The sequence below is a fragment of the Pholcus phalangioides genome, unplaced genomic scaffold (genome assembly GCF_987345545.1).
Source record: "Pholcus phalangioides strain wild (caught in Gottingen) unplaced genomic scaffold, Ppha-v1.0 ptg000027l_1, whole genome shotgun sequence".
In the NCBI taxonomy this organism is placed as follows: Eukaryota; Metazoa; Arthropoda; class Arachnida; order Araneae; family Pholcidae; genus Pholcus; species Pholcus phalangioides.
Genome location: NW_028301617.1, coordinates 7,271,182 through 7,287,689, shown reverse-complemented (window position 1 = coordinate 7,287,689; position 16,508 = coordinate 7,271,182). Strand labels below are relative to the sequence as shown.

General features: G+C 39.0%; 2 protein-coding genes across 2 annotated transcripts in view; both read right to left on the bottom strand.

Annotated features, from left to right (window-relative positions):
* LOC149068313 (uncharacterized) overlaps positions 1-16,307 on the bottom strand; it is a 30,719-nt gene extending 14,412 nt beyond the window's left edge. Inside the window, exon 1 of the mRNA XM_089251716.1 lies at positions 16,157-16,307. The gene's annotated coding sequence lies outside the window, so the exon portion shown is untranslated. The remainder of the gene's footprint in view (positions 1-16,156) is intronic.
* LOC149068312 (uncharacterized) overlaps positions 1-16,508 on the bottom strand; it is a 33,362-nt gene that overhangs the window by 14,412 nt on the left and 2,442 nt on the right. The gene's annotated exons all lie outside the window — the stretch shown is intronic.

The window sequence follows — 16,508 nt, the reverse complement described above, 5'->3', positions numbered from 1 at the left end:
AATATTAATTCTTTGAAAATGTTATTATCATATTTACTGATTAGCAAATTTTGTGAATGGAAATATTAAAACAATTAATATAGTTGAGAACAAATAATATTATACTTTTTAACTAGCGAGACCATACAACACTGCAAAATTTGTATGTTAATTTAAATAGGGGTTCTCCGATCTACAAGAGGTTGCTAAGGATGTGTTCTAGAGCGAAGCTGAAAGGAGTGAAAATATTAAGTAAGCTGCGTGCCAATAGGTTTTTTCACTTCATCTGTCTGACCAAAATTTTAGGGTAGAAACATGGCTCGAAAAATTGAAAAACATTTTTGGCGCCGTCCAAATTTCTTGGCAGCCAAGCATATTTTTAGGAGAAATAATCCAAAGTAAAAAAAAATTATATTCAACTTTTTCAGCACTTAGTGATGATCTTCACATATTGGAAGATGCAGACATAAACTCCAAATATTTTGTGATCTGCATAGAAAATTTTAGGTGTCAGTATGATTTTCTTTTTTGCAATGTTGGCTCCTAAGATTTGTGAAGCCCTAGGTAAATACATCTAGACATGAACAAGTGCATGTGTGTGCAATGCCAGGCCTCCCTTGTAAAACACAGTTGATGTATTTTGGATCCTACTGTGATAAAATGGTGGCGAGTCGACAAAGTGCTATTGTGCGCGAATTATCTCTACTTATGCAACTAAAGACTGTTATAATTTGAAATAAAATATACAGTACATTTAAAGATTGATAAGCATAATAAAAGTGTTGTTTTCTTCCTCTTTCTAATTTCAGGTAAATCAACATTTGAAGATGCAGATGAAAATTAATGAATCTCAAAAAATTATGTTCTTGAAAGGTGCGATTTCTAAAAAAAGTACAACAAATAAATTGTGATTATGATAACTTTCTATGAATATATGTTTGAAATAAAATGTGTTTGTATGACAAATCATGTGTGCAAGTTGTTATTCAATTCATGTTTCTATTAATCAACTTCAATCAATCATTCATCGTCTAATCAACTGAAATGAAATATACGATCAAATGAAAGTTATCAGGTGAAGTTATTTGTTGGAAGCTAAATATGAAACAGATAAATTGATGAAAGGTCTTTAATATAGAAGTATATATCTTTTAAATATTGAAGTATTCACTTGCATTAACAGGTAAGTGCTCATTCATAGAGAATCATGTTCTGATAATATTTTTTAATACTGAGGAGAAACCCATAGTTTAAAATACAGAACTACAATACGCAGCAAGGCAGTTAATTCTTTTAATTATAAATTATCAATAATTTATTATTTTAGTTGCTCCAGAAAGAATTTGCAATTCGTTGTTTCAATGAATTTAAAAGGAATAAAAATGGATAATAAAAAATCATTTAACAAATTGGTCTTTAAAAAGAAGTGACACTCAATATTAAAAATAGTATTCAACTGGGGCCTCAAGTAGGGCTCCCGAGGTGAATAGGGGGGGCCCAAAAATTCTATAATTATTTTGCATAATAACCCTTTCAAGAAGAAGGGCCCCCCCCCCCACAAAAAAAAGGGAAAGTCTGCCCCGAAAAGGCACATTACGGCCATAGGCTCAACTAGTGCCGGTAACCTTAATTTAAAATCTTACATTTTGTAAGAATTTTTTTTTTCTTCCAAATTTTGATTTCATCAGTATGCGACCCACTTATATGCAGCTGGGGTCCCATATACTCGCTTCTTCAATCATCTAAAAGTGGGGTCCATGAGCTCGGACAAGAAAAATACTTTGGCTATTATTATATACTGAATCTTATTCTAAAAAGAAGTCGCAAGATGAAAAATGCAACGTCCTCATACGTTTACAAAATAATTAAACTAGCCAGCGATATTAGAGCAAAAAAAATTGCAAAACACGGGTGACAAAAAAATGTATGTTTACAACATGTTTGTTTGTAAACATGAAATCGCTGCCACAACCCACTGCGGAAAAACGATTGTTAAATAATTAGTAGTAGTTGTAGGCTTCAAACAGCATCCCGATTGGTTAGAGATCTGTTACTCTCGAAACCAAAAATTTTCTCCCCCTCTAACTACTGTTTCACGTCATGTGACCTTAAGGACTGGTAGTACATAGTACCTCTTAACTACTAGTAGTTGAAGCGGTCCTTAGCTTCAGTCCTCCGACCGGTAGTTCATTAGGACTAGTAGTTACTAAGGACTGCAGAGATAGTTCACCCCCTGGATACTCGAACGGCTATCGGATCTTATTACAGTCTGCTTCCTGTTTGTAGCTGCATCCAGAGCTGCTGTAAATATAGCGAGCATCTCAGCTTGATATACTGAATTATTTTCTTTTAGTTTAGCAGCCCATTTATGCACGATCTCCGTTCCCACGGTTTTTATACAGGCAGCTCCTGTACCTGATTCCAGTTTAGAGCCATCCGTGTAATATTCTATTAATACTTGATTGGCCTGCAGAGATTCTGCAGGATGCGAGGTCCAGCCTATAGTTTTTTGCTCGAAGGTGTCCGGGACTAATGTTTCCTCTAACAATGGACATGGCTTGTGAAGCTTTAGAAGACGTGTGACTCTTGCCAGGAATTCTATCTTGAGGGATAATGGCGGGAGCCCCAAGATCACCTGAAGAGCATTCGTAGGTGATAATCTATGGTTAGATCTCACGTAGGTGATAATAATATCGTAGTTCTATACGCACCAGAGATATATAGAAGGAAGGGTCTTTGTATAGAATCGAGCCGTCTGAACATCTGGACCTTGGGAGAATGCCATATTGAAGCTCCATAAGCTATCATAGGCTCAACCACTGTCAAGTAGAGGGATCTCCTTAGAGCCCGTGTCAGTCCCCACTGTGGTCCAGCCATCAGACACATCTTCTGAAGAACACGTGATGCCTTTCTCTTCTGTTCTTTGATGTGATCTTCCCAGCTAAGTTGCTTATCGATAAACACGCCTAAATAACATAGCACGTCCGTTTTCTTGATGGTTTTCCCTTGGAACCATATGGTGGGAGGTCTTTTCTTTGATATCCACAAGAATTTTGTCTTAGCCATAGAGAGAGTGAGCTTATGCATGTGCAGCCAATTTGACACTGTTCTAAGGGCTTCTTCTGCTAGATCACTTGATCCCTTGACAGTAGGGGCAGATGCAATTATCAAAAGGTCATCAGCATAAGCCTGAACTTTAACGTTTGAGGGCCAATTAATTTTCAACAACTCATCCAGAACAAGCATAAATCGTACAAAAAATTTAACTAAATATGTACAAAATTATTTCTCATCAAATTAATTTTTACAAAGTGCATGATTTGGACATGCTGAAAACAAGCCCGAAAAAAATCACCAAACGACGCCAAAATCATTTGAACTTCATTACAAACTATTACGACCAAATGTGGGCCTATACTTTTTAAAATCAGAAAAACATTTAATCATTAATTATGGTGGAACAAGTCTTTTGACACTTACAAACAAACAAGAAAGCAAACAACTAATAAATTGTCAAATCCGTTCGCGCGCACGTATGCGTGTGCGTGTTATGATAAACTACAATAAGTCCACTCTCCACTGGAAAATCTTTGGATTGCAAAATTACTTGGCACGTCTTTGGCATGGACTCAATGTGCTTGTCCCATGGCCAGTAGATATTTCTTTGCACTTACTTCTTCACACAATTAAAAAAACCATCGAACTCAGATAAGTCCTTGCTCTGACTCGTCCAGTGAATTCAATCCATAAATGCGCTTGGTGGTATTGAAAAGTTACGGCTCTGACTTCGCCACCCACGCAACTCCCATTTTGTTGCCTTTCAAGTAATGTCTAACAACTTTTGAGCAATATTTACGGTTGTTGTCTCGCTGGAATATCAGTAATAGCGACATGTTTCAAGTCGTTAAGGATGACACGTGGTTATGAAATATGTTTCGGTAAGCTAACCTGTGCACCTTATGCTCTTTTCAGAGGGTGAAAGAGGATCGACACCTTTAGCGAAAAAGCATCCCCAACTTCGCTTTCGTGTTTAACACTAAGAGAACCTATAATACCTTAATATAATTCCCTTATGATTTATCTGTAAGAACTTGTAATAACTCATACGTATATTATACATTGCCCCTATTTGTACATCCGAAATTTTAATATTAATTTTTTTCCCCATAGCACTATTTCAGTATCCTAAACGATTGACTTGAGCCAAAGCAAAATGACTTGGAAACAAAAACAATTTTGGGCCAAAAAAGCACAACCCAGATAATTCTCGTCTCTCTCTCTCTCCCCTCACAATATACGGGGTGATTATAAAAACGGATTTACGGAGCTAGGCAAGGAAAAAGGACTTTGCCGTGCACCAGAGCATTAATGTTCGTTTCATTCGTCACACCGTTTCTTCGATCCCAGCCTGATTAGTCCTCCACAAGGTCATGTGGAAAATTTGTGAAACACAATAAAATGCTTTATTTTATGCTGCTTCTCTGTCCTTATTGGTTGTCCTCACTTTTAGCCTATCTACCGCCGGTGATTTTCATGCTACAGTTGCCGTTCGAACGCTATTTAGGGTTTTTCACAATGGAGATCACATTTTCCAATACAAAAAACTTGGTGTTGCCATTTGATATTTTCTCACTGTAACCGTAACTGTCAGAGTGACACTGTTGTTTTCCATATCATTCTTGAGCGCATACATCAAAATCCCTTATGCCAAAATTTCATTCAGTTTCTGTGAATGGTATGATAGTTAGGGGCCCATATGTCGGGATAGTTTTTTTTATAAATCACCCTGTATATTACATTCCTTTTTTTCTTTCGAGAAGTCTTGCAAAGTCCAGTCCGCCAACTCTTTTCATGGATGCAGAGCAAATTATAAAGACACTAGCTATAATACCCGGCGTTGCCCGGGTTTTTTTTCAATGAGGCTTTTTTGGATCACGTGATACCTCCCTCTTTCTTTGAGGGACATGCAAACCGTGTCCAAGTTCACCAATATGGCGACTTCCTACACGACTCATGAAAGAAACAAATCTAGATTTAAAGAAACGTAAAAAAATAAATAAATATATTTTTTTCTTTTTTTTAAAGGGTGCTAGGTATTTCGATTCCCCCCTCTGAACTTCAAGTTATCTATCTCTGCCTGTTTCAGCTTCAAAAAATGCTTAATTAAAGCTGTGGAATTTCTCCGATGTACTTTATGGGCCCATAATTAATTTTAATGCAACCTAAACTATATGAATTTATGCAGTTGAATATCAAAAGACAATACGGAGACATTAATTTTCATGCTTGAGGAGATATAAAAAGTTGAAATCAATGTTATTGCATGAATGTCCAGCTCGAAAGAAGGTCCGGGGCTAATTACTTCATATTTAATCGTATATCTATCTCTAAGCGAACTCAATAATTCAAAAATCGAGTATTTAATACAATTTTTAAAATTATTGATGTGACAGAAAAAACCCCCCACCAAATTTCCGCATTTCTACATTAAAATCGGCAATTTCAACACTGATTTCTATGGGGGATCATCCTTTGCCTTACCCTCAAAGTGATGCTGATGATGGTGTCTATTCAAAAAGCTCTCATAACTGGGAGGATTGAATAAAGTGGCAAACCGTTATAAAAGCATAAATATTATACATATACTGACAGCGTTGAAGAAATGACATACCATTGTAAAGGCATAAAACACGTCTTAAACGCATTGCTAGGGAACCACGGTAACCAAAGTAAACGTTCGGAAAGTGATTGTTGAGGCACAAAAACCATTGTTGCCCGACATTTTTCTGCCCATTTGGGGCACTTGCCCTGCTCTGACGAAATTTTAAAGTAGCCTATCGTTCAAGTCGGGTCCCATTTGGTATATATGCAAAATTTGGCGACGATCGATCTAAAATTGTAGATTTGTATAGAGAACATACACACACACACACACACACAGAAAATCAATTTTATATATATAGATGTAAGTTTTTTGAGAATGCTGCTCCCTCGGGATTATTTCCAAAAAGCACAGTACAAAATTTGTAAATTACAAGGTGCAATGTGAATAATGCACTGTCCATCTTTTTTTGAAAGGGATTCGATTTCATTTTACTGTTCAATGCTAGCAAGATCGTTTCTGACAAATGAAGCACTTTCATTTCTAGCTCTTTGCCGAGCTTTTTTAAACATTATGTCCTACCATTGTGGCATGTCCTACTACAAATGGCGACTGAATGCTATTAGGTAGCATCAGAGTCACAAAACCTAGGACAGGCCTATGTATCTAACTGCTTTGTTATGCAAACCGGTGTTCCACCTATACGTTCACCATAATTTTGAATGACGAATGCTAGTTACTATATAATGAATAGTTCAAGACAAATGAAGTAGTAAACACAAAATTATTTTTTCCTCTCCAAATAGAAGTTTTTTAATGACTGCTCAAGACATTGACACAAAATGAGTTTTCGATCCCTCAAACCAAGCAAAAGCAAAATTAATAAATCGCATACTACCCCCCAAATAACCTGGAAAAAACGATACAAATTCTGCTTTGGCAGAATCATCAATCCACTACATTTGCATTATCTGGCAACATTTCAATAATTCCTTTTTTTATTCAAAAAAGTTACACGAATTTTGTTGACAAGGTTTCATAAAAAGTAAGAAAAGTAACGACGAAATCTAGAGAGTAGGGCATTTCAGCAAAAAGTAGGAAAAAGAGGGCAACTGGGAGCCCCCTGCAAATTTTATTGAAAATCAACCTCCGGTCATTTTGAGCGGTACCGGTCCTTCTAGTGTTAAAAATGCGAGATGCATCGCAATGGTCGTTTAACTCTTTGTTATTCAATGTTCTACATGGAACACCCAACTTGACTAGCTTCTCAGACCGTTAAATTCAATTATTCAAATACAAATATACAAATACAACGCCACAACAGGCAAATTGCCCAACGAGGTGGCTGACTTAAGAACATCATGGATCCCCGAGCCATTTTCTTTTGGAGGCCCTACCTACTACTGCTACACCACGTATGCACGTTATAGTTTGATTGATTGCTTTAATGATTCCGCCAGCGGCGATGCATCACTTCTCGTAAAGGCCCCTACACAGCTTAGTTATGCGTTATAACTGAATGTTATGCCTCTACGTCTATAGCTGTGTTTCTCAAAGTGTGCGTCGCGGCGAGCTAGAGATACAGATTTGTGTGCTCCTTCATGCCTCGAAGTGGTTTTTTTTATAAGTGAAAATATATATATATATCTACTAAACTACTCTGGGGAGTTGCAGATGAACTGTGCAAGGGAGGCGTGAGTGACAAAATTTTGAGAACCACTGCTCTACAGGAGGTGATATTCAACCTTCCTTTAGTCGTGAGTACTGTCTATGCTTATCATCAAACGCAGAGCACCCCCTAACGGCGAGGGCGCACATCCTTTACGAGAGTGCGGGCCACTCCATTCGTTTGAAAACGTGCCGCGAGGCCACTTAAGTGATCTATGAGCGTTCCACGGGTGTTTTAAGTGATCTGTATATGTGTTACGGGTCGCTAAAGTGATCTGGAGCTGTGTCGTGGACCACTTGAGTAATATGTACGTATACCGCCGGCCACTTAAGTGATGTAGAACTGTCACTTAAGTAAACAAAACATTTGCTGTGTGTCGTTCAAGCCGGGTTTTCCTAGGAACAGGTTTTCTACGGTGGGTGCAACGCGATAACGCTGACTGGTTGGAAATTGGTTGGCTGATTGCTTGGAATCAGCGCTTTCACGCTGCAATTCTTTCTCCTAAGAAAACCCGGCTTGAGATTATCTGTAAATTTGCTCCAGGTTCTTGCCTAAGTAATCTGGAGAAATGGAGTGGGGGAGGACGCTTGTGTGATCTGGAACTGTGCCATGGGCCATTTAAGTTATTTGTAAATATGCCGCGGGTCACTTAAGTGATCTGGAGATGTACCGCCGGCCACTTAAGTGATGTAGAACTGCACCGCGGATCACTTAAGAGATCTGTAACTATGCCGCTTAGTTCATTTTCACAAAATCATGGTTTGACTCCGAGGGCCCCCATTATGGAACGTTGAACATGTATGCCCACGGCAACTTCAGATGCGTACGCTTGTAATCTGCATGTAGTCGTAATTCTTGAATGCGATTAATTTCAGGATATTTTATCGAAGAGTTGACCAAGTGCTTGCAAGCACGAAATCTGGCATAAGCACTCTTGGTGCTCGCGATCAACAGGTTGAACATACCTGCTCTACAGGTATACCTGCACATGTTAAGGGGGGGCCTTAAGATTGAGAAGTGGTTGCTGACCAAAATATTATTGTCGATGTCAAATGCTGTTCGTATACGGGTCATTCCCCAAAAAAGTGTACAAAACCACATTTCCGAGACTTTAGCATTTTTTTACAAAATTCCAGAGAATACTGTGTCTGTGTGATGGTACTTTTATTTTTTTTTTTTCTTCCAATTCTTCACTTAATTCTCAGTCATGTGGCATTTCTTAATTTGTTCTATAGATGGTATCTGATTTGTTTTTAACGCTGTGGTGGTCGAGTGGTTATAGTGACGGACTCGCGATGCGAGGATCCGGGTTCGAACCCCACAGTGGTGGTCGGCTGAAGTTGGTTTTCTGTGGTTCCCAACTTCAAGGCGCAAATGCGAGCCGATCTCCCCGTTAAAAAGTCTCGCCACAGAGAGCAACAGTCCTACAACGATAAATCATTCATTCAATCATAACACTTCACTCATAGTTAGAAAAACTGGTGGCAGATGGCAGCACTACACATAACAAGCATTACAGAGAAACAACAAAACTTCACGTCAGGTTTCACTACACGTACACGCACATTCCCGCATGTACCGATTCGTTGGGGGATTCCGTGGGGGTGTGGTGTAGTAGTAGTAGGTAGGGCCTCCAAAAAATGGCTCAGAGATCCATGATGTTCTTAAGTCAGCCACCTCGTTGGGCAATTTGCCTGTTGTGGCGTTGTATTTGTATTCGTTGTATTCGTTTGAAGCAAAACCTCAAAATCTGGCTGCCCCAGCGTGAACAAAAGGTGTTAAGCAAGGAGATTTGAAATATTTAAAGAAAAAAAAACAACTTGGGGAATAACGTTTTTTATACATGACCCATAGATGAATCAAACAGACAGCAAAGTTTTGTTTCATGGAAAAACTTTTTTTTGTTGGTGTCTCGATAGTTTTCCCGTCTAAAAATGTCCATATTTCTCTGTTGCATCATCACAAATAATCAGTTTTTTTTCATCTATACCAATATTAAGTGATAGTACATATGCTTCAAAATACAATAAAAGTTTCTACTAATCTTTTAAATTTAAGAGCAATAAAAACGCCAATAATTACGATCGAGTATAAATATACTGCCCATAATTTTTTGCACGAAGTTGCCCCATTTTTTTGTACGAATCAATTGTGTTAGTACCCTAGGGGGTAAACTATTCCATTTATTCACAGCGTTATTAGAGGAAAACTCCCTCCGACACCACAACCTAGAATAGCCCCTTACCAATCGATATTGGTGTTCCCTTGTCAGAGGAGTTGATTGACGATGTGTTAATAACTTATGGTGCATTTTATACATCCCGTTGAAATTTTAAAACACATCGATCATATCCTCTCCCCCACCTGCGCTCTTCTAATCGTAGCTTAAGCTCCGTGTGCCGTCAAGAGCACGGGTGCCTCTTCTCCGCACCCCCTCGGCCAGGTCTATGTCCCTCTTTAGGTATGGTCTCCAAAACCTGACGGCATATTCCAATCCAGGAAGAACTAAGCCCCGGAAAAGTGGAAGGATCACGTTAGGAGAACGCGAAGACACCTTTTTTAAGAATGAAACCGAGCATCCTATATCAGAGTTTTTAACCACCGCTGAACAATGTTCAGAAAACCTGAGCCGCCCATCAATAAGAATACCCAAATCAACTCGTAAGTGAAACATGGGTTGTTCGAACCAAAATAAGCGACCAATGCATTTGTCAAAGCTAAAAACGTCATGCTTCATTAATTTTCCCACGCTGCAATCATTTTTAGGTTGGTCTGGAGTAACTCCCTATAGCTTTGATTCCTGACTACCCCCATCAGAATCGCATCTGGGTATTCTTATTGATTTATTTAACTTATTTTTACTATTCGTTATCGATTTTTTTATCGCCCTTCTATTTTAAGTAAATGATGACAGGTCACCTCCTCTACTTTTGTACTCTAAGAATGTCTTTCTCTTTTAAAGATTACGAACGTTATCCGTGAATCAAAAGAGGGTGCGATGAACAAACCCGCTTTCTACGAACAAAGGGTATGACATCGTGTAAAAACAGAGGAGAGTTTGGTTCTGAATTCTTCCCACTGACTCCTTCCCACACCCACTGATACCAACGGGGCTGCGAAAATTAACCCCAACCTTTCCCGCAAAAGTTCAAAATTGGTTCTCCGAAAACAAGAACCAATCTTCTATTGTTCGGTTTATCCGCGAAGAAGCTACAAGAAAAAGTTAATAACCCTATTCCAACCACTAGAAAAGTTGTCTCCAATCGAAACATGTTCAACATGATCCTCGAAACTAGAGAGAATCAAATTCAAAATAGAAGTGCCCCTAATAGCTTCTGTTACCTGCTGATACAAGAAATTATCGAACACCAACTCAAGAAAATCTATCTTACATTGATCCCTAACCGATAGGTTCTTAAAATCGATGTCCGGATAATTAAAATCTCCTAATATTACCACCCCTTTTGTTTACACGTGTACGAAATCTCTTCATGAAGCCTGGAGATGTAGTTTGGATCCCAATTCGGTAAGTTATAGCGAACTCCTATGTATACAATTAAGCTTACGACACTGTTTTTCAAGCTCAATCGAAGTAGTTTCCGATATCACTACTCTGTACGTTACGCTCTCCAGCCTTCAAACATGATTTTACATGAATCAAGACTCCACCCCTTTTTTTTTCCGATCAGATCTATTATTTTTAATAATTTCGTATCCTGAGATGTGTATAAGAATGATCCATCTCCATTATTTTTCCAAGATTCCGTAATGGCTCTACGAGGCCTCTTCTACAGCTATCATTTTTTGTTTCTAAAATAAAAACCTTCCTAATCGCCCAAGCTTCAGGCGTACATTATCATACATTATTTGTAATTTGCCCTGAGATTTAGTGTCAATCGAGAAGTCATCCAAGCTACATTCTCCATCATGTGATTTTTTTCCACAGTTAAATACCAAATCTAGTTAAGTAGTAGTACATCAAAATCCATGCCAAGCACAGATCCGGAAACATGCGCCAAGAAAATCATTTCGACATTTTAGTATGAGTAGACGTTATATGACATTTTATATGGGACAGAACATTATTTTCCTATATTACTTTTGCTTCGGGCTCTACTCCTCCCCACAATAAGGGGAGTACACACGTTCGACCTATTGGGGGGGGGGGGGTATTTTCTTCCCAGAAAATTTTGAGTTACCGCCCTTCAAAAGGCATTCATTATTAAATTATCAGAATTTGTTTAATCTATAAAGTAACATGTCCTGACTGATTGATTCATCATCGCCCAGCCGAAACCGCCCAAGCAATAAATATCAAATTTGGTCAATAGTTTTGATTCATGACGTAAAGACTCACTAAGAAGGGTTTTTTCGAAATTCAATCCCCAAGGTTCAATCCCAAAACCACTCAAGTTCCTGAAATCTGGTCAGAAGTTTCACTCCATGACGTAAAGACTTAGCAAGAAGGGTTTTTCGAAATTTGGCCATTAAATGGAGGTCAAGGGGGGGGGGGGAGTTCAAAGGTAGCATCGTGAAAATCACGTAAAATCTGAATCTTTAGTCGCGAAATTTTGTCAGGAGTTTTATTTCAGGAGTATGGCATACAAACTGAGAGGGGTTTTTCGAAATTCAACCCCTAAGGGGGTCATAAAGGGGTTTAGATGTAACATACAAATCACGCAGAAACAAAATTGCTGAAGCTATATATTCATGAAATTTGGTCATTTTTATTTCATGATGCCCCGTTTACATGCGCAATATTACGGTAGCATTGGGAGTTCTAGTACCCGCTTTGACGACTTTTTCCCTCGTAAGTAAAGAAATGGCGAATAGTAATTGGTGAAAATTCTCGAACTAGTTTTAAACTCGCTTTTTCTATTTCCCACGTAAACGGGGATACTAAAAAGGCGTTTTCTGAAATTCGATTCCTAACAGGGAGTTCAAAAGTTATATAGTGAAATCACGCCGAGCCGAAACCGCCGAAGCTTTATGCGTGAAAAGTATAAGCAGTTTTTTATTTCACGACGTAGGAACTAAAAAGGGATTTTTCGAATGTCGACCCCTGGGGTGACCATAACGGGGTTCAATAAGAGGGGGTGTCATATGGAGAAATCAGCCCGAGACAACACCGCTGAAGCTATAAATATGAAATTCGTTCAGCATTTTAGTTTTGCAATGCAGAAACTCACTAAGAAGGGATTTTTCATAATTCAAACCCCTAAGGTTAGGGGGTGGGTTCAAATGTTATATGGAGCAATCATCACTGAGCCAAAATCGATGAAGCCATAAATATGAAATTTCACGTCAGTATTACATTTTTTAAATATTAATATTAATTGCATCCATATTTTTATGGGCATCTTTCTTTCAGCCACCTCGTTGGGCATTTTACCTGTTGTGGCGTTGTATTTGTATTTAATGTAGATACCCACTAAGACGGGATTTCTGAAAGTTCAACACCAAAGGGGGTCATGTTCAAATGTTTTATATGGGAGAATCATCGCCTAGTAATTTTCAAATTACAAAATCCACGCGAGCGAAGTCGCGGCTAACAGCTAGTATAGCGTGTACAGGATGTTTTCTTTCGATATATACATTTTTTTTAATTTTTGGCCAGCTTGGAGGATGGCACGGGCCGCGTACGCCTCTGCCCCCAATCCACTCTGTATCACTAATGTAAGAGGCATAAAAGAGATTTATGCGAAATTACTATTCAATTTCAACAAAAAAAATTTGAAGTAAACGAAAAAATCATCCTGATGATATAAAATACAGCTGAGCAAGTCCAGTCAGTGTCCACTTTGACCAGATTTTAGAAATTTTACTAGCACCAAAATACAAACTACAAGGGATGGGGGGGGGGGGCCGTATGTTTTTTGAATTTCCTCATTGAGTGGATGTACTGAAAAAGTTTGTAGAGGAGTGCCTGGGACACCTATCATATTGTGTAAATCGGTGGTTCCCAAACTTTCTGAAGCACGATCCCCTTTTGACCAAAAAAATATTTATCGGCGACTCCCTAGATGTCCTGGGACCATATGCCCTGGTTTGATATTTTTTGAATTTTTTTTTTTTTGCCAGTAAATGTGCTGTCCCGAGAACACTCTTTTGAACGTTTGTTTCGGTTTCAATTTGGCGATATTGACTTTTAACGATATTCATTTTTTTTAATATATTTATTTTGTTTTTTGATGTACTCTGTGCATGGCCCCCACAAGGGGTGGGCTGACAAGGCTCCAGCCCCCGGGGCCCCCCCCCCAGGATGATTTTCATCATTTTTTTGTTTTTTCACGATATAAATTCATCATAAAAGGGCCCGTGAAAATCTGGTCGGGGGCCGTAAAAGATCCCCGTCTAGGGGGCCCCCGCTTCAGGGAGCCATGACTTTGTGCTCCTTAGCAAGATGGAAGTTCAGCGACGTATATGGTCCTTGATTTTCGTGTACAGGGTAATTAAGAAACATTTGATTTCAAACACATTTATAAAATTCCACAGTAATTACAAGACGGGCCTGATTTAAGCATTAATATGCGGGACATTTGTCCGGGACCACTCACACACAATTTTATCCCCTTACTAACAAACAAAACATCTGTGACCGAATGAGGTCCCAAATGCCCGCTTTTGTTTTTTTCCCGGGGCCCTCGTAATATTATCCCCTAAATTTAAACGGTATATAAACTGAAGAGCCAAAAAAAACTGGTACAGGCATGCGTATGCAAATAAAGAGATATGGAACCAATCAGAGTACGGCGCTGCGGTCGGCAACGCCTATATAACACAAGTGTCTGGCATAATTGTTAGATCGGTTACTGCTGCTACAATGGTAGGTTATCGAGATTTAAGTGAGTTTGAACGTGGTGTTATAGTCGGCGCACGAGAGATGGGACATAACATCTCCGGGTAGCGATGAAATTTGGATTTTCACGTATGACCATTTCACGAGTGTATCGGGAATCCGGTAAAAAATTAAATCTACGACATTGCTGCGGCCGGAAAAAGATCATGCAAGAACGGGACTGACGAGAATCATTAAACGTGACAGACGTGCATCCCTTCCGCAGATTTCAATGCTGGGCCATCAACAAGTGTCAGCGTGCGAACCATTCAACGAAACATCATCGATATGGGCTTTCGGAGCCGAAGGCCCACTCGTGTACCCTTGATGACTGCACGACACAAAGCTTTACGCCTCGTCTGGGCGCGACAACACCGACTTTGGACTGTTGAGGACTGGAAACACGTTGCCTGGTCTGACGAGTCTCGGTTCCAATTGCTTCGAGCTAATGGGCATGTACGGGTATGGAGACAACCTCATGAATCCATGGACCCTACATGTCAACAGGGGACTGTTCAAGCTGGTGGAGGCTCTGTGGTGGTATGGGGCGTGTGCAGTTGGCGTGATATGGGACCCCTGATACGACTCTGACAGGTGACAGGTACGTAAGCATCCTGTCTGATCACCTGTACCCATTCATGTCCATTGTGTCCGACGGACTTGGACAATTTCAGCAGGACAATGCGACACCCCACACGTCCAGAATTGCTACAGAGTGGCTCCAGGAACACTCTTCTGACTTTAGACACTTCCGCTGGCCACCTAAATCCCCAGACATGAACATTATTGAACATATCTGGGATGCCTTGCAACGTGCTGTTCAGAAGAGATCTCCACCCCCCTCTTACTCCCACGGATGTATGGACAGCCCTGCAGGATTCATGGTGTCAATTACCTCCAGCACTACTTCAGACATTAGTCGAGTCCATGCCACGTCGTGTTGCGGCACTTCTGCGGGCTCGCGGGGGCGCTACACGATATTAGGCAGGTGACCAGTTTTTTTTGGCTCTTCAGTGTATATTGTTCATTAATCCTCATGGCGTGGATGTTTTCCAAACGTTATAGAGGAGTCTCTGGGACACCTATCATATTGAGTAAATAAATTGCTCAGAAAATAAAAGTATATTTGCATGGCGTATTTAGAATACTTGAGATATCTTTCTCTCAGTTCAACATTTCTGTCCACTCTGTTACAATGGTGTGCACTGTGTTACGGGAAGCATTCTTGCAGTTCACGGGCAACTAAAAATTAAATGGTCCATAACAAAAAAGTTTGAATAAAACAATGTATAATTATTAAACATTATAAAAAATGTTTAAAAGTTTTTAAAAAAAATTTATAAAATTGTGGTTAAAATGTTATGTTAAAACTGTTTAAAATTGTGTTTAAAAAATGTTTAAAACTGTGTTTAAAAAATGTTTAAAACTGTGTTTAAAAAATGTTTAAAACTGTGTTTAAAAAATGTTTAAAACTGTGTTTAAAAAATGTTTAAAACTGTGTTTAAAAAATGTTTAAAACTGTGTTCAAAATGTGTTTAAAACTGTGTTTAAAAAATGTTTAAAATTGTGTTTAAAATATATTCAGTGATGCCACGTTCATGTTAAACAATCACAATTTCAAATAAGAAAAACGGAAAATACACAAAAACAAAACAAACACAAAAATAAAATCGCATAGTAATTACAAGCTGGGCCTGATTTACGCATCAACATGTGGGGGCATTCGTCTATTATTCACAAGGACAGAATATTTGTTGGCCGCAAAAAAAGAGTGGTTTCAATGTATAGCGAGAGTCTGCGGACCAAGAAAAAATGTCACTGTACAGAACAATTTTCGTTATATCGAGGGGCAGCAGTTTAGACTATACGCATTTTCAAATAAGACTTGAAAAAATATCGTTGGGAAGGAATTTATCGTTGTATCGAGGTGTCACTGTATACAGAGAGAATAGGAAATTTATGATTACAGTTCATAGAACGGAAAAACTCGCCAACGAGTTCAACCGGCGCCAATAGCAACAAAGACAATTGAACGCAACAATGCTAGAAAAAATATAGCTTTGCTTACCTCTTGGATGTGTTTGAATTTTCCTCTGTTGTTTTAAATCAACGGAAATCAATCAACAACAAATATCAACAATGGAAATCAATCAATAGGTACGGGAATTGTTGACAACAACAGCGTCGACCTCAAAATGCGAACCCCTCTCCTTCACGACAGCTGTTTTCGCCAAGCTTTCTTTTTTCCCCATCACGTGATCCGTGACGTCACTTGTTTTCCTCAGATATACTGTGACCATACGTTCCATATTTCCCGGGGAAAGTCCCGTTTTTTTTTGTTTTGTTTTCGTGGCTGTCCCTACTTTTTTCCCCATAAAGATTCCGGTTTTTTCCCGTTTTTTAAGCAAGGTCAACTTGAA